Source organism: Tenebrio molitor, chromosome 9 (genome assembly GCF_963966145.1).
Source record: "Tenebrio molitor chromosome 9, icTenMoli1.1, whole genome shotgun sequence".
In the NCBI taxonomy this organism is placed as follows: domain Eukaryota; kingdom Metazoa; phylum Arthropoda; class Insecta; order Coleoptera; family Tenebrionidae; genus Tenebrio; species Tenebrio molitor.
In genome coordinates, this window is record NC_091054.1 from 5507517 (window position 1) to 5527706 (window position 20190).

Consider the following 20190-nt stretch of genomic DNA (forward strand, 5'->3'; position numbering starts at 1 on the left):
AGAGATTGCGGTACTATTCCCGTTGCTGAAATTACAAGTGGTAAAATCGAAATTTTTTCTAAACACCAAAGATTTCTCATAGCAACGGACAGCTCTAAATATTTATTAATTTTTGTGTTATATGTCTGTGTTATATTATGTGAATTTGGAACAGCTATATCTAAAAGATATGCTTGCTTTTGTTGTTTATTTAAAATTATAATGTCTGGTCTGTTATGCTTAATATGAATGTCAGTTAAAATTGTTCTATCAAAATATAACTTGTAACTGTCATTTTCCAAACAACTTTCTGGTGTATAACTATAATGTGGTTGTGTATTCTTTAATAAATTGAATTTAACAGCTAAATTCATGTGTATAATTTTAGCGAATATATCGTGTCGTTTTTTATATTCGCTTTGAGCCAAAACGGTGCAAGAAGAAATAATGTGTTCAATTGTTTCCCCTTCAGTTCCGCAAATCCTACATTTATCAATTATCGATTGTAAACCGCATATGTGTTTTTTATAATTTCTTGTATTTATAACGCGATCTTGTATTGCAAATATAAAACCCTCCGTCTCAGGGTGAATATTTGATTTCTTAAGCCATGCATGAGATGCCTGAATATTAACTTCTGGTTGTTCCAGTTCTTTAAAGTATCTCCCATGTAAAGACTTCTGTTTTATATTTGCTATTGTGTCAGGTATATTTGGCTTAACAATGTCTGAAATTATATTATCACTTAAATTTAAAGGTGTGTAGCCTTTATCGGCTGAAACCAAAGCATTGAAAAAGGTGTTATCACGAGCTCTATTGAGGAAATAATTTTTTAGTGAAGCAATTTGATTTTTTAGCAGTATTTCTAGATTTGAAAAACCCCTACCACCGTTTTCGCGTGGTAAATTAAATCTTTCAATAGCAGATTTAGGATGGTGTTTACTAAATTTTGTAAAAAGAACTCTAGTTTTAATGTTTATGTTCTGTAAATTAGTTTTGGACCATTTTATAACACCGAAAGAATAGGTCAGTAATGGAACAGCATATGTATTAACTGCTTTAATTAAATTATTACCGTTTAATTTTGATTTTAAAATAGATTTAATTCTTAAATAAAATTGCTTTTCTAAATTTTCTTTTATAATTGAGTGTTGAATATGATTTGATTGATTAATACCTAAATATTTATAAAATTCTCCTTTATTTAAATTTTTAATGATTTCTCCTTCTTGAGTTATATATTCTAAATGTTCGTAATGACCGCGACATATTGATTGCATTTTACACTTATCAATACCAAAACTCATCCCAATATCATTTGAGAAATTTTCAGTTATTGTTAGTAAAGATAAAATGTGATTCTTTTTTGATGCATAAAGTTTTATGTCATCCATATAGAGAAGGTGATTTAATTTGGATAGTGTGGTATTATTAAGTCTAATATTGAAACCATATCCAGTGCTATTTAATAGATTTGTCAAAGGATTAATGGCTAGACAAAACCATAAAGGACTTAAAGAATCTCCTTGATAAATCCCCCGTTTAATTTTAATAGGCTCGGATTTTAATTTAGTATTGTTTATTGATAAATTTAAAGTAGTTCTCCAAAATGTCATAACATGAGATAAAAAGTTAATCAAATCCAAATTAATTTTATAAATTTTAAGAATTTTAATTAACCATGAATGTGGTACTGAATCATAGGCTTTTTTGTAGTCTATGAATGCGGTATAAATATTTCTATTATTTTTTCTAGCTTGTTCCATTATTACCGTATCTATTATGAGTTGTTCTTTACAACCAAAACACTCTTTAACACAACCTTTTTGTTCTTCTAATATTTATTATTATTATTATTATTATTTGAAGACACAGGAAGCGTACATGAACTAAATTATCTTGCTAAAATATCCCGATCGTGTTTTAGTCCTTTATGGAAGAATTAAAGCATCCAGTATAATAAATTACGTCCAAATGTTGTCTTTAACTTTGTAAGTGTTTGTAAGGTTAGCAAGATAAACGTCAAATATGTCACCTGCGCTTCTGCGAAAAGGGATGACCAAAATTCTGCAAAATTGCGCGTTTGTTTCATACGCGTCTACGTTTTTGCATTTGCAGCCACGTTTAACACAGCTTTTTTGCTTTTTTCTTGCAAAGCAGACGTCTTTCGAGGACGAGTTTTTCCCTACAGCATTTTTATTGACGATCAATTTTTTATGTAAATCTTAACATTTTAAAAAGGCATGTAAAAATTACATTTTCCATTTAATTGTATGATTCGAAAACATGATTCCAAAAGGAACGATTTGTATTAAATCATTAAATTTTTTGAGAAAACTATTAATAAAACGATCACGTCGAACTGACAACTTGATAAATAGTATTTGTCAATTAAAGACATGCGAGAAAATATTCGTGGGCTGCTGTGATCAGGTTCTTTATTGATTTATCTGTACTATTTTGTAATGAATTTGTATCATAATCCTAAAACCACTGATCAGGGCGCTTTAAGAATATTTATTTAGGAAAATAATCTCATGCGTCTTCAGATTCTTTTCTTTAAAACCTAAAACTATCGCAGGGTATATTTTTCTTTGAAGTTCTTTAATACATTTAAATTATTTTTTTACGTCTACCTATGTAGCCTCCAGACGGATCTTGTCTTGTCATGTAACGAGATAAACGTCCTACGTAAATATTTTTTGCCAAAAGAAACCCAAAACAGGATTAATCCCAGATTAAAACGTAAAGATAAAACAATCCCATCTGCACCCCCCACAGAACACTAATCAACCTAAAAACCATCGCGGCCAAAATAATTAATTAAAGTAGCAAACAGCAGCCACCCCGCAGATTTACCTCACTCTCCTCTCCTCAAATCCGATCACAAAAGCTTGTTTATTTTTGCGGCGAACGTGGCTATTTAAAAAATCTTCTTTGTTTATGCCGTCCAATATTGACGGATAATTTACAGATGTATACAATTAGGTGGCAACTAATCAGAGCCGTTCGCTCTTTTCCGATTTGAATAAACTGTTTACGATGTCTGTTGAGGATCGGAGGAGGGCAACGAAGCGCTAAAACACGACCAGAGATAAGCTGGAAAATCGGGGGTTGTCTCCTTTTTTCCGGGGGAAATTGTTTTCCCGACCGGTTTTTACAAGCCGATAAAGACTTCTTTTGCCAAAATCAAGACGCGTTCCGAAGGTAACATTGGCTCTGAGGCGTTGTTAGTGGCGCGATCGCTTTAAAGTCGTCCAGTACAATGGACGTCTGGTCCAATGATGCCAATGCAGCAAGTACGAGAATCTTTTAAATGCACAGTTGAGAGCAAAACTGATTTGGGCGAAGTAGTTTTTATGAGAATCTTTGCAGTTGCAGTTGCAGTATTGCGTCAAGGTCAGGGTTAAGCTAATCCCAGACAATCTTCTTTAAATTAAACGTCGGTCTCGTCTGTTGAGCCTTCTAACCCTTGACACGGCCCAATAACCGTATAAAAGGAGTAGATCGCGGGGATTTAGTCCTTGCGGGAGTCCCACACTTTGTAATAACCCCGCCCACCGCAGGTCAAAGTAATTAAACGGACAAGTTAGCTGGAAGAGCTTATAGCGGATTTTCGAGGAATGTTTTGAATTAATTGAATCTCGCGGGGGATCAGAAAGAATACGCCGCCAGAGGACCGCATTTTCCGTAAGGGAAGTGCGTTAAATCGGCGTGCACACGGTCGAATGGTTTTATAATGAGATTACTTTTCCGAAACAATGTACACGGAGAAAATATCCACAAACACACATAAAAGTGAATCGTACAAATATAATTTTATCGGTGTTTGAGTTGGACGCTGCGTCACCAGAGAAAAAGTTAAATTCGGTTGGATTATGTACGAACGTGTTTTATAAAGGGCATCGGTAAAGTGTGTTTTGTGTGGGGTTCGGCTAACATTTCAAAACGCGAAATGTGGAAATATTTTACCAAAAGTTGATGGCGTGAAAATCGAGAACGTTGGGGTATTTGAGCTCGTAAAACAAATATGACTCCGGACGTGTTTATTTTACACATTGTTGAAAGGTTTTTGCAAATACTGTTATAAATACTTGCATTCTAATATCTTCGGGGTACCACGGCATAGTCTTGGACCGACTGAAACTTTCTAGTAGCTTTCTGTGTGAGGATAAATTTAGGTTTTTCTCGATTACATTTTATGATATAAATAAATTATAAATAACAACAGATACATTTCCTCACAAGATAAAATTCTTGTTTTTATTAAAAAGCATTGGAATATGTTTCTAGAACGAGAAATGAGAAACAAAGAAATATAAACTTTTATTTGCTTGATGTTAGATCAAAACTTTGACATTGCACCTTGTAACTCACTTCAATTATACAGTGTGTTTCTCAAATAAGTGCGTTAATTTTAACTGGTAATAGAACTCATCAAAAGGAACAACTTTTCTCTCTGCCATTTTGGCGAAAAACGTTGCGTAATGGCTTAAAAAACTAGGAAAGATTTTCCTAAAACCGTTCATATCTCCAAAACTAAGCTACCTAAAAACGTGAAACAACCAGATTCTTACGAAGTGGATTTTTTGCTATACAGGTAGATTTATTTTAATTTTGATTTCGGAGTTAAAACACGTTTTCTGGATGAAAATGGATGTTTTTTTCATATTAGCGCTGATCTCAATTAGCCATTGCAGTATTTAGTGGCGTAGGGCTATTTTAGTGAAAAATCTCTCCAATTTTTTTTTGGAATTAAACATCGTTTTTCGGCAAAATGGTAGAGAGAAAAGTTGTTCCTTTTGACGAGTTCTATTACCAGTTAAAATTATTAACACACGTATTTCTGTATTGAGACAATTCATAATATGTATTCATTTTTACATATTGCATTCACAATAGTTCCATTGTTAAACCAAAAACAGTATCACAATAGCTGAAAGCGGTTCTATAATAGTGACAGTACAATTTACGTTCATTATGTTGGTACTGCCAGACTCCTCTGCCAGAACCCTTTAAAGTCTAGAGAATTCTGGCAGCGTTAGCCAATATGCGCGAATATCAATTTCAATCGTTTTTTGCCAACCATCATAAAATTTCCCAGAATTTTAAAATTCTTATTTTTGATTTAAAAACGGCTGAAAAAGGGCAAAATAAAAAATAGCATATTACATGCGTTTAATAATTATCGTATTGTCGCACTTGCTTCTTTGGCGCACTCCTCGCTTCGCTCGTCGTGTCCCAAATGCGCACGTGCGCCAATATTCTTCTTAATATAATAATATACTATTTTAATAAGTAACAAAATTTTCATATTTGCAAAATGTAAAAAATATACGAAGAAATAAATTTCAGCTTCAAAGATCTTGAAAAATCTCATTACAACCAATTTTTTCCTATAACTTGTTTTGAATGCAACACAAACACCATTTTTGATTTTTTTTATGTCAAATTTGACATATATCGAAAGTGACCTAATAACTTCTGCTAAATCAACGAATACATTTTTTTGCCATGTGGTGGGAACTTCTTCGTAAGCACTGCATACCGTACATTAATAATTCACAAAAGCTCCAGATTTGAATCCCTCAGAAAATTTTTGGAATTCTTACTTAACAGTTCTTATAATACTGACATTTTTATTGAAGAGTTAAGAAAATAAAAGAAAACAAAGAAATGAAGACAAAAAAATACAATTACAATTCGAGGATTCGATTATAACTTCCAAACGATCAAAGCTGTAACTCTTGAAGAACAAAGAATTGCACTTAGCTTTTTTTTTTAACTTATAAATTGTGGTTCAGTATTTTTTATCCTCACTGTTTTCTAATAGGAATAAAAGATTCATTCAAGCATTGATCCACCACAATCAAAACAAGTACTTCTGCTAAAGGAGATGAAGTTGTCAGAGTGGTGAGATATGAACGGAATTATTAATTGAAAGCTTTTAAATTTCAAACAGACATCACTAAGGAAGTCTACTAAGAACAGTCGGGGATTTAAAGGAAATTAAAGCAGAAACTTTCATATTTAATGAACAAGGAAAAAGTCTTGTTTCATCATGTTCAGCCGTATGTGGCACGGCAAATACAGGGTATCCATAAGTGATTGTCTGGTCTAGCTTGGTATGAAAACTTGTCAAATGTGCCGCTTTATATGATAGAAATTCGACACTGAATGTCACATTTTCAGGTTAGGTTGTTGGCTTTTAACCAGAGACAAGTTTCAACTGTGTTTTGCTCGTGCTAACATTAATATATGTACATATTTAATATCAACACCATCAACAAGAAAACATTCGCCACACAGTGTACTTACATTCAGGAATTGGTCTGAAGCGCGAACAAAACGTCAATGTCAGAAGTGACCGTTCATAATGAATTATTAATGGGGCATCTATTTGAAAAAGGCGGCACAATAATATTTTTTCCAAAGCTGTCTTGACCCGACTATCATTTATAGATACCTTCGAGGGTTTTTCAGGGAAACCTTGAGATTAGCTCCCATCAGGTCACTTATTTTAGAGCTTACAAAATTATTTAAAAAAAATATCGGATAAATTTTTCAACTTCGAGGAGATATTATTTTACAAATACATATATGTCCAAAAATTAAAATACAATCAAAAACTATAAATAACGGTGGAAAAATTGTTTTACCTGAGTTTTTGCATTATTTATGGATTAACTTAGAACATTTGACAAAACTTGTACGGCCACACATATTAAAGTAGATAGCATTAAACAAATACATACATCAAATGAGATTGTACAAAGTCAAAGGTTACCGAGTTAAGGTTACAATCAAGACTGGAAACAAAACATTCTCGATTATTGCACAGTTCTCTTTTAATGTCAGATTTGCGTTCTTGATTAATTTAGTAGGACTTAAAATGTTACTTTTGCATCAGGATATTGGCCGTCTTAAAAAACAAGGCAAAATCCTAAAAACTTAACCGAGCACTGTGGCCAAGCGCCTAGCGCGCCAGTTTGCATTCGGGAGGTCCCGGGTTCTAACCCCGGTGCAGCCTGATGTGTTGTGGATTTTTTTCAGGAGTTTCCCCACATCACATCGTGGTATGAGCGCAGGTCTCATGTCACAGATAAAACGAATGCTGGGTAAGAATTTACCCCTACCTACCACCTTCCTTCCGCACCCATCCTCACCGCACCCATCCAGAACTTCCCTTCAGTGTGGCTGAAAAGGCTATGGAAAGCCTCAGGAGAGTATACTTTTTGGCGCCAGTATCTTCTACTCTAATTAATTTCGTGATTTCACCCTCGCATGTCAGCTAGACTTTCTCAAACTCAGCCGAGCTTACCAGAACAAAAGACACTGGCGCCAAAGATTTTTTATTTTACTAGCGCACTTTTTAGTAGTTTCAGTTCAGTGGCACCACTTTTATTGACGTGTTTTTACGTATCAACGAACTGGCGCCAATAATATTTGCATGTGGAAACCTTCCTTTACGATTCTTTAGATTGCCGCAACACTACATATTGCAACATCTTGAATTAAAAGCGACACAGCATCATATTTAAAACTGACAATATTGAAGGGATTGTTTTTTGTTACATTGTCAGTAAATTTTTTATGAACAAAAAATGTTTCACCTTTTGCTTGGACTGTTCCGTCGCGAAATAATTTATGCAGCTTAATTAGTACGTCCCAACTTTTGTTATCAATTTTCCACACCGATCCTATTATAATCCTCCCTCATCCCCCCATTAAATTTTCATCTGTCTCGTCTTGTACGGTGTCAGATTCTCAAGTTGTCCGAATAAGTCTGGAGCTTTTGACTGTAGAATTAATGCTGAAACATTGACAAAACTGAATGCTGTAACGTTCTCCTCGTTAAATCCACCATCTAACATTACCCGGCAGTGACGTTGATTAAATTACAAGTTTAGATAGCTCTGGCCTCGTATACTAATGCTATCAATATTTGAATCTTGATGGAGTGCATCGCATATCACCTCATTACGATGGATGGATGTACAAGGGAAGTCATATGCAAATGGGTGTGGTGGGTGTGGACGATGGAAATGACTAGTCGAGTGAAAAGTTAAAAAAAGTTTTTTATTTAGAGTCGTGCTCCACTCCCACCGACAAGATTCAATTTGGATGTATTTTAGAAGCACGTGGGGTATTTGGTGTGATTATTCTCGTGCAAGAATATATCCGAATAAAGATTTTATTTTATTTTTAATTCGACGACGATGATAATATTGTAATCGGAGTTAATGAAACTGCTTCATTTTATATCTCTGCACAAAGCTAATGCGGACGATAATAAATTTGCAAGGTAACGTGAGCGCATGTAAATGACACTTCAGTTAATTTAATTAGCGGAACGTGGCCGGTAAGGACACCTTGAGTGTCCTTGGGATGCACTTGCACATTGCAATTTGCTGCGGAAACGTGATCGCGACGGAGAATTTCTTACGGCGCAAACAAAGAATTTCAAAAGCATGAAGTTTATTGAGAGCAAATTAAGAAAAAAAAGGAAAACTGGAAGGCGAACTGAGCACGTTGGGTGTATTTACAGTGATGGGAGCTGTGTACAAAAGGGGAAATAAAGTTAATTAGTTTTGATTTGAGCATGAGGGAGCGATGTTAGTCTACAAAATCAAATAGGAGATGGAAGGATTGAGAAATCTCTGAGAGAAACATGAAATAAAAACATGTTTACAACTCCTCGACCAAACCAGTACAAGAAAATTTGTAAATTTTCAATCGTAAAGGCAACCCTCAAAACTTCATAAATTTGTGATGTTTGTTTAGGTTGCAATTTTCAACGGACAAATTATTATGCGGTAAAGTTTTGGTGGAGCATAAAATGTTATATGGTGTTTTTATAGCTAAAAAAATACATAATTTTAAACGACGGTAAAGTATATTTACAACCTGACGAGGAACTATTTGGCAATGAAGTGCGATAAATTTGACATTGCACATTTTTTGTCAATTGAAAAAAAAATTAACAGTTGATGTTCGGCGTTCATTTAACTCTCATGTCAACTGTTACAAGTTGAATCTAATGCTTTTTTTGCTACATTGAAGATATTTTATCGTGACATTTATGTGATATTTAAATCTGAAAAGTGATTGAAGATGTATTGATTTTACGTTTACATAACTAAAAAAACTAAATGAATAATAAACGAATTCGGATAGTGAAAATGAAGGATTCTGTACGTCGTGGAAAAGATATCGTATTCTACTCGCCTGTAATTGCTATTTACTCCATTCGAATAAATTCGCCTACAGCTCGTACCGCAAATTACACTCTCGTGCGTAATAGCCATCATTACACGCTTGTTGAGTAATAAGCTATTTTTAAACATTTTTGGGGTTTGTTTAGAAAAACAAGACACACGATTCTAAATGCGTTGTAGCCCGTTTGGTAAAAAAATATTTTTTACCGCTACTTTTTCTGCAAAATTACATTGAAATAAAATTTCTTCAGTAATGATAATGAAGGTTTGTGTTGTAATTTCCTTGAAGACGAATCATTTAAAATTTCCAATTAAAAAAATTTAAAATTCAAATTTTAAATTGTTTTTATCATGTGCATCGTAAAATGACAAGAAAATAAATGTTGGCAGTGTGGCTTGCATGTTTATATATTTACCATCATTATAAATAAAGTTTAATCAACAACTTAGGTTTATTTGTTGCTCAGACTCAAGATTGTAAGATCGATTAAAACAATAATTTAAGTTTTTATCACGCGAACTTGTGGTTACAAATCACTTTATTTTTTAAATTGTTTATTTTTAATGTAACGAACAATAATAATCACACTTCATACCGATAAAAAAATTAAATTTGCACAATATTCGGGGGTGATATTTTGATAGACTGCTCTGAGAAAAATACGAAACACGCGAATGCGTTATTTAATACTGTAAAGGTATTGGATTCTCTCATGGGCTGTGACATTGGAAATATCTGCGCGAAGGCGGAGCGATAAACCAGTGACAAATCTGTAAACGTCGTTTGCTCAGATATGACTCATTGCCCATGAGAAAATCCAACATCCAATGATCATGTTTCGATGAATGCCATGATCCACCGCGAAGGACTGAGGCCTACCTGGAATGTTTCAGACAAGACTTGCATTAGGATAAAAGGGAGACGTCAGGCAATCAATTATTACAGAGTGCGAAAATTCACTTTGATTTTATGCAAAAATAATATTCGTTTAACGTAGAGGAAACGTTGTAATATTTTGCGTTTTTTTTTTAATATAGGCCAATCAGATCGCTGCCAAGGTTTAACTTCAGCAGCCGTGTCATTGGTAAAATTCAAATCTGATTGGATTAAATCTTCTGAAGGAAATAGTCAATAATTTTTTATTGCAATTTCAGTAAAACTGCGAATGTTGCGTTGCTCATTAAAAACAAGCTCCAAATCGTCGCCGCATTTTATACGGTAAAGACCAAATGGCAAATTGATGAAGATTGCAAATGAGTCTCGTTTCACTAACAAGAAGCAATCTAGAGAAATATCTTTCTAATGTTTTCGTTTTCTTAATTAAAACATTTAAGCGTTGCCTTTTTCGGTTCGTATAATCAACATTCTGATTAAATTCTCAGTTCGGCTATATTAGTTTAACTGCGATTGGCCGGTTTAGCGTTAATTAACGTCGTCAGCTTTCCCTTATCCCGAAGAAATAATAAATATCTCCCAAGATAAATCGAAATAAGAAACCGATTCCAACGACGTTCGTAAAAAGCGAATCTGTCTTTTATACTCGCACTAGATTTCAATTGATTGAACAATGCAAAACGGGAGTGCATACTGATTGCCAAATTAAGCCTTAAAGCGTAACGTAGCGTACGTACCGTAATTTACCGGCGAATAATGGAGTGCTGTTTTTGTTCAGCGTTACGCTTCCGGCTTAATTTTGTAAATTGTTTTGATAACTAGATAAATTAATTGAGCTCGCGGTGACGCCTATTACCACAGCTAATTAGTTACACGATCCTTAATATCATATTCACTTCTCGCTCGTCACATTTTTTCCGTTTTATCTCCGTCAAGTTTTTGCAGTTCGGGTAGTTCTGAGTGTCTCAATTTCGCTGCCAACCGTCCACCTTCGTCAAACACCGTTAGCATCCTTAAAACACCTGTTCCGCCATGAATTAAGGATCCGGGCGGGATCGTGACCTCTTCAATAAAAAACCCTCTCGTGTTTTACAAATTGGGTGGTAATGGTGGAAACGGAATCGATTTCGATGTCGTTCCGGGGTGGTTTTTTGCTGGATTTAATTTACATCCAGTGGACACGGGCGAATTATGGGGAATTTTAATTTTTAAACAGCTGTTACACCACTTTCAACTCACAGACTCGGAGGGTGCGAACCCCGCGATTTTTCATTTCAATTGGATCGAGTGAAATTGATTTTTAAATGGAATCAAAAAGCAAGGGGGGTTATGTTTAGTCAAAAATAATATTACATTTCTCAATCGGGTCAGAACTTGTTGATTGGTGAATTAAGCTGCGAACTTGCCCTACTTGTCTGTTTCCATTATATCTATCAAATAGAGCAAGAACTGTAATTATGTATTCACATAAAGTCCCTAGAAATGGCACTTTATTACATTCCTGGCTTTCTTTTTGTGAACACAATAAATGTAAACGTGTTTGATGATCACGAAGCTTTTACTTTTGTCAGCCCCAAAGATAAGATCTAAAGAGCAGTATCTCTCTAAAACAAGTCATTACTTTAATGTAGAGACATTCCACTCTACAGGGTGTCGCAAAATTAACGTATTCCAAGTAGGGGGTCTTGTAGGGAAAAATCTCAGGAATCTCGAAAAAATAAAATTAAAAATATAGGGGGGTTCTTTACAAAGATATATGGGTCTGAAGGTTCAGACTTTTCATCATGTTTTCTTCAAATAAAAAATATAAATGGTTGACATTCATTTTGAAATATGGTGAGGATGATTATGTAAAATATTAAAATATAAATGAAAAGACATTTCTTGAAAAAACAGCTTTATCTCGAAAAAGTAAGTTTTATTTTTCCACCCTGTATATCATCTATTGTTGACGCCATATGATTGAAAATTTGGCGCATATAAATGACCGTTGAGAGAGTCATATTATCACGTCATAGTCAATACAGGTGATTTTTGCAAATCAAGCGAAGTGTCACTTTCGGTGTTCTCCAGCCCAAGCGTGGCGCGAGCGTGACGATTTTAGCACAGATTTTAGCGTGTCGCATAGTAGAGCTTGACGATTTTAGCGTGTCGCTGCCCGCGTGGTGCCCCTAAAGAAGCTTTCATTTAAAAAAAAATCAACACCTGTGCTCAAGTCAAGTCGTCATAAGAGTCAACTCAGAAAAGTATACAGGGTGTCTCAAAATCGCCAATTCCGAATTCAGAGCTTGGTAGAGAAGGACCCAGTGGAGGTCGAAAAATACTTTGAAAAAAATTCGCGCTTCCTGAAGAAGATATAAGCACTTCAGACCAATGTATCTTTGTGGGGGGAGTCCCGATTTTTTTTTATTTCCATATTTGGACTACTGACGTAATCCCCTACAACGCTCTGAATTCGGAATTCGGGAATTTTGACACACCCTGTATAATCAGCGCAACCAACAATAAAAAAATTACTGCAAATACATAATTAATTTATGATAATCCAATTCTAATTGTTTATTTGATTTTGCCCTGTACGTACTTATTTAATAAATATTCAATCTGCATACACCTCGTGCACGTATTTTTCACCACTAATTATTTTCGTCCTTCACCTGAACACAAACACGATTAACAATAATATTACTAAGTCAACAACGCATGCGAGATTTATTTACACAGTTTTCATCATTCTACCCCCGACAAAAATTATTATTATCATGTTTGGGACATAATTTGTAATATACGATAACGCAAAACTTTCCCATTTTAAATTTAATCAAAACCACAAAAACCCCCGTTTTATTTTTTCTTCTGTTTCAATCTCCCGTTTTTGCAAACGCGCCCACACTAATAAAATTTCAGGTGGAAGATTCGCAATAAGGTCAGATTCAAAGTAAATAAATCACTCCTGCACGTTTTGCAACAAACAATTTTTTCTCTCTTGAAATCATCGCCAAACATGCACGACCCGCTCTATCTACATTATCGAATAATTTACGTACGGTTCGTTTTTATGACATCGAATTCTTGTTGCGTTATTTATTACGGGATTTTGAAATAATTTTATATTTGGGGTGTGACAGACACGCCACTGGCACCGGTAGTACCTAATTGGTGATTTATCGTCACGTGTCCACGATGCGGTGTTGCACCCTATGACACTACACTAGTGTTGCAAAAGCACCAATTCCAAGTACAAAAATAAAAAAAATGTTTATTTTCGGACTTACTTTGGGGTGAGCTCTGTCGGTGCTTCCTCCACTTCCACGAAACTCGGCACTTAACGGCCAATTACGCGTTTAATGGCGACACGTGCCCCCTTATTGCGATTTTTTGTATATTTTGTTCGGTGTTGATGCAAGTTTTTACGAGTTCGTTGGAAATTTGGAGATTTGGCAAGAACCGGAACCGGAGCAGGTGCGCACAGTTTACCACTTGGAAGCACTGATAACTGATCAAATAGATGCCCCCGAATACAACTTTATTTCCAACAGTAGTAAATATTTATAATAAATGTTAACAAATACAATGGCGGTGCTGCGTAAACACAATATAAAATTAGTGTCTGCGCTCTAATAAAATTATCTCACCGTGTTCGAGTTCTTTGATGTTGTTCGTCTAACGTGAAGCAAATTCTTGTCCACCGCAAGAGGCCCGGATTTGACTGGTTGTGTCAGCGCAATTAAATTTTTATTAATTTGGGTATCAATTGACGTTTTATGACCGCTCCGGGGCACTGGAGGACCGCCCGGAGGATAGTCTTGGGCCAGCGCTGGTCAATGAGAATGCGGAATTCCTCCAGATCTGAACTCACCTGGTCGGGAGGGATTTATCGGTTGTCGGGTGCAGCAAATATTGGTAAATTGTTTAAGATGCGATTTATTTGTTCCGCGATTTTCCGGTTTGTTCGTTTATTTACGCCGGGTAAACACTCGCTGAATTATTGCCAATTTATAAAGAGGTTTGTATCGCGAGACTCCTTAGTCTGGATCTATTTTTACAAATCTACATGTTCGCTGGGGGCTTACATTGAAAGGGCGGCTTGCGAAATCTTCAAGTTTCTTCCGGATTTTATTTGTTTTTCGTTCATTCGGGATTCTTTGTGAAAACTAGTCTGTTTTATCTCTTGGCTTTGTTCGATAAAGAACTGGTATTTTTGTTTCTATTCATAAATATTTTGTAAAAATTTACCTTGTTCGATTTTTTTTCAAAGAACAGCAGGAAGTTTTCGCTTGATTTATAACCTAATAAAACTGAGACTGGGAGCTGGTTTAATGATCAACCAATTTTGCGCTGTAAAATAATTAGAGTTCCAGACAAAAATCATTGGGAAACTCAAAACAACTTTTTCTTTGTTAATAATTAAGAATGTAATTAGGCAATTATTGTCTGTAATAAATTTTTTATCAAGTTAAAATGCGAAATTGCATCTTCAGTACATATCATGCGTTCAAATGAAAAACTGGGTTGAGTAGGCTGAGTAGGCGTTGAAAACCATTTGGAACAATGTAAAGTTTGAATTTCCCGCCGTTTGACACGAATGACATTTGTTTATGTTTAATAGGCACATGATCGAACATGTTTGTTTTTAGCAAAGGGTGCCCTTAGATATTTGCTTCGAGAACAGGAATAGTTAAAATCCAATTTTTAACCTTTTGAGGTGACGTCACGATTTCCTTCCTCGCTTTCTCTTTATTGAAACCACAGACCATCAACAGAATTATATATAGTTTAATTGTCTGTGATTGAAACGACAGAAACAGAAAAAAAAAAAACAAAAAAATAGGCACCTTTATTTATTGATGGTCACTTTGAGGTTATTTTATGCTCCTGTCAATTTGACAATTTTTAATTTCTTTCACTTATTACATTGATTACAAACATAACGTAAAGTTACTAGACAATGACGTCATCGCAAAAGGGTAAAAATTGGACTATAGTTATACACGTATATTCTATTTTTAATGTAAAACATTGCAAAGAAGGAAAAACCAGAAAGATTTTTTGTTTATAAATTTTAGGTTAGCTGTCAACATGCTCTACTTAGAACTGTCAATTTACACTTTAAAAAAGCAGAACAATTGACGGTTTCCAACGCCTTCCGAGCCCTGGATTTCATTTGAACGGTCGATATAAAGTGCGAATTATGAAAATGAACGATATTTTAACTATTCGTAAGTGAAAAACAATAGAACAATAATTATTATACAGGTGTCCCTAAAAAAGAAGACGAGTCCATATCTCCCTTATTTATCGGACGATTTTAATTGTCTGTACACCAAATTAAATGGTTGTGAATAGGCTATAAAAGGGCCTAATAAATTCATGTATAGCCCCAAGAGATTCAATGTTAGTTTTATTTTTTTAATGTGAGGTTACATTGTTGTGTTCCCATTTGAATTTTTTTTTACAGTTTAACCTTGAAGCCCTTAGGGCTATACGTGAATTTAGTAGGCCATCTTGTGGCCTATTCACATCCATTTTGTTTGGTGTATCGATAATTAAAATCGTCCGATAAATAATGGAGCTATGAACTCGTCTTCTTTTTTAGGGACATGCTGTATAATGTTGGTATGCACTGACGTCCTTCCTGTAAATTGATATTAATATATAGATTAATGTAAAAATAACGCAAATCCTATTACTATCGATGTGTTAATAAAAATTTCACATATTCTTTTAAAGCACATGTTTCTGAATTGTTTGTTTTGTAATAAGTAAAAGTGCCTATTTACATTTGAACTATTGTTTAATTAACAAGTTTGTTTAACTCTCTCGACATCAGCATACAGTACACACCTTGATATTTTAAGATTTTAAACAGTTCAGGTCGGTATTAACTTCTAATGCTTAAAATTTTTAATGAAATGAGTAACGAGCGTTCAAAAATATTTAGATACATAACCTCACTTTAATCATCATTGTACTCTAAATTATTAACTTAAGGTAAAAATCGTCAAGTAGCACTAAGAAAACAATGAAAACTTTCGTTGGTTAGTTCTAAAATGAAACGTATTTAGTAAAATAAATACTGCACACCACTGCTTGTTCGCTAAATATATAACGTTTGTCAAATATGGTTTGACAGCTGATGAAGCTACGCCGTACGTTAAGTTTTGTATTGTAAAACAAAAATATTATGTACTTCATGCATTAACTAATAGACATTTATTTATTTATCATTATAAATGTATTATATGAATACATTTTAAACAGAGTACATAACAAAAATGTATGCAACAATGTGTGTGCAAATTATTGTTCCCTACTGAGTTAGTGTTTTAGCAATTCGCTTTCCTGTTAAGTTTAAAACATTATTCAGCTTGGCTATTATTTCCAGAACGGCGGTGTAAGTTTTTTAAATAGGAACAAAAGAACATTTTAATTAAAGTGAAATCTCAATCCTCTAACTACTTCCAGAAGAATAAAAATAAAAACGGAAAGAAATCCACATTAACCCTTTCGGATTTGAAGAATAGAAAAGTTAATTTGCTTTATCTTAAAGCACTTATAGTTGGATTCAAGATTAGATTCAAGGAATAAATGAAAAAGTTTCATTATTAAATGTGGTAATAAAAAAAAAGGCTGCTCCGTGATCTCTAATCCGTGGTGCATTCACAATCGAATCTTCAACGCCTGCTTTGAGGATAAATTTAACTGAACACCCGATACTTTAACGCACATTGCTATAACGACTGCCTCTTTGTCACTTTCGTTTGTATTACTTTTTACACTTTTGCTTTACTTTATTTACAGTCAATTAGGTACATATCTAGATAATACCAAAGTAATTGAAACGTCAAGATAAGCGTGTTCAATAAACCACAAGCACATAAAACTGTACATTTCAACATCATACAGTGCAGTTTAATTGAAAATCAATGGTCCAAGTATGTAACCTTTTCATACACCAACGTCAACGTTTAAATCTTGTTGCTGACACACAAATTACCTAACCGCTCGATCATTAATAATCCTCTCAACTGGTGCAAAGACGCCAGTTTGCTAATTATTTAATGGATTGTGAAGACCAAAATCATTTCGGTACTCAAACGAAACGACGGGGGCGCCTATGAATACTTAGTGCTGGCTGTTGACATTCGCTCACTTAAAACTTTAATTAAATTCGGGTTAATTTCATAATCAATAAGTTTTATCAAGTCGGACCAAATTAATTGAGGGGAAATGTAAGCCGGTCACTGGAGGCCACTGGCGACAATCGATAGATTAAAATTAAAGCAAATACCGAAAAAGAGTTTTTGAGGTTATGTTAGTTACGATGTGTCAGTGTGGAATTTAACCTAACGCATAACCCAGAGAACGCAAGGTCTTTGATTTTTAGTTTATTTTCAAAATATAATTAGGCAATTGTTTCAATTAAGTATGAATAATCTCCTGCAACATTTATATCATGAAATATTCTGGATTAAAAAACATAACCTCACTTTTCACGATTGGAGTAAACTAACAAAAATTATCAATGTTTAGTAGAGCTAATGGAAAACAGGCAAATTCTCTACATCTGACATTTATTTATGTATGTTCGACTAACTTTGAAGTGCCTTCGGGACATTACTCAAATAAATAGAACCCACACTGTGTCCTACATAAACGCTCGAAGGGCTTATCGCCCTTCGAACACACACACATCAACAGACAAGTTATTATTTCGTCATTTTGTTTGAGTAACCTGTCGGTTCGTTTTACAGTTTTGTGAACAATGCAGATAATTCCCATTGAAAAACGCCCACAGGTTCTGATAATGTGCAATATCAATCCAACTAAAGGATAGCCCCACGCAAGTCCTTTGTACTTCGATGCATCAGAGTTCATTATCTTGGTGCGTCGATGCGAATATCGCATTAATCAGACACTACTTATTGCCTGTAATTTTCATCAGGGTGTAAATTGGAACCGGCATTTCTCTCCACATCCACCAGATCGAATGGAAAATAATTTATGAGAGGCAGATGCGGGCGCCAGATGAAAATAATTCATGACGTCGACATGGAGTGATAGTTTTGTTTAAAATAACAGGGTTACAGAGTTGGTCTGAAAGTCGTTGCAATTAGGCTGATTTACGACGGGTTAAAATGGGATCAGGGTGTAGGGTTGGGGGATCACCACAAGGGGATGATTGACAAGTTTTATGCTGGCGAAAAATGTTGCTTTATGTAATGTTTTTATTTTCAGATGTGCTTCCGTACAAGGAAATTGGCTGAAAGCGAGGAAGCAGTTGGTGGCAGCGTCTGTGGGTGAGTACATTTTGTATTTATAATTCTTAATTTTTTAATTTGCGGACCAGAATGCACAAGAGAGTAGACGTGCAGATGTAGATAAAAATGATATTACGGTGGGGAATATTAAATTTTTGATTACGGGGGGCAGACTGGAAAAATTACATTTTTGTAATGAAGACGAACTCATCACAAATTGTAAATTCGGGTTTATATTTCGAATCAAGATTGACTTTGAGCATTAACAAATTAATAATGGGACAATATAGGTGTTGTTAATTGAAAGATATTTGTTTTTAAAGCTACGACCAATGAAATAACTTGAAGGCATGACAAGAGCGATAGAATAGTTTATGATGAAGTTATCCAATCAACAACGAAACACACAATGTTTTATCAGATCTTGAATAAATAGGTCCCACGTTTCATTTTGTACTGGCAATGGTTTTTGTGCTGGCTACTTCTAAAATATTTGTTAGAAGTAGGTAATTAGTTTCTTGGTTGAACAAAACAAATTTCAATTTAGAAAAAAAAAAATGTGGTGAAAAACGGCTGTGAAAAAAAATATTTGAAAACTTATGTCTTAACTTGGGTCATCTAATATGAACTGTCAACAAATAACGAGTACAGTGTTTCAACAGTTTCAGCAAAATCAGGAACGATTTTGGTTTGAGAATGTTTCTTATATGAATGAGTTGCCGTGTGTTTTTCGCAGCCGTTCTTGGTCGTATACTTTTTGAAACTGTTGAGAAAATGTGTAGCGCAGAACGCTAAATTACAAAAGTCAGTTTTGCGGCTGCAGATTTTTTATTCCGGTTGGGATTTTAAAATTGAGTTAACAAAATATGAACAGGAGAAGGGTGAATGTAACTTAAATGGATGAGGTTAGAGGTATGGAATAATAATATATAAAACATAAAGAAATTATTGTCAGATTCCCGACAGTGGAGGCCTTCAGATCAACAGGTCTTTAACAGGATCCGCTGGGAGACCTGTTGATCTGAAATAACAGATCTGATAAATCTAAAGATTACAACCACAAACAATAAGATCTGCAGAGGTATAGTTTACCATTTTTATATTATATTTCACATTAGGAATCGTGTTTCTAGAATGTTGAAACACATCTAATTTTCGATTGAAGAGAAGCAAAAATCAATTACAATTCCATATATAACGAACAAATTTGATTCAGTGTTATATTGGATTTTTTGAGAATTATCTGAAATTTACGTCTTGCCTTGGCAATAAAGTCGGCAAAAACAGAGGCTCCCAAGATTTAAGAAAACTTGAATGTAGCCTATTACTTTTACAAATATTTATATAAAATTCAGTTGGCTATGATTTTTCTTTTCATGTTGGACTAACTGATTCAGTGATGCAACGGAGCAACTTTTTTTTCTTGCCACCGCATTGACAGATTTATAATTTTAATATTTGTAACAAAGTAAATGATTTATTAAGTGTGTAAAAATAATTTTAATTTCTATCAAAGGAAAGGTCAAAATTTCCAAAATAATTTTGTTACAACAAAAAAAGTAGGTATCATTAAACGATTCTACTTCCAATAGGAAAAGGAGACCAGATTTAAGAGATCCGGCAACAACTCAGAAAATATACCCTTAAATTGAAATAGTATTTTACAGTAGAAGTCCGTTAGGATAGCCTTTACTGCCGAGCCAGAAATTTTGTGAGACGAGCTCGCAGAGCGAGTCGAATAATACTGGCAAGGCTGTAAAGGCCCTAACGGACGTGTATTGTACAATAGTTTTTGTAATATCTCTACGATTCGTTCACAATTATCTTTTTGAAATAC

The 20190-nt window shown here is 34.4% G+C and overlaps 1 protein-coding gene across 6 annotated transcripts in view; it reads right to left on the reverse strand.

Annotated features, from left to right (window-relative positions):
- CCHa1-R (CCHamide-1 receptor) overlaps positions 1-20190 on the reverse strand; it is a 78434-nt gene that overhangs the window by 32663 nt on the left and 25581 nt on the right. The window contains exon 1 of one of the 6 annotated variants that reach the window (XM_069057873.1): positions 13728-13815. The exons of 2 other annotated variants lie outside the window; for them this stretch is intronic. The gene's annotated coding sequence lies outside the window, so the exon portion shown is untranslated. Of the gene's footprint in view, positions 1-6638; positions 6737-13367; positions 13646-13727; positions 13816-20190 lie in introns of those variants that run through there. 3 more of the 6 variants (XM_069057870.1, XM_069057874.1, XM_069057872.1) reach the window with 3 other exon arrangements.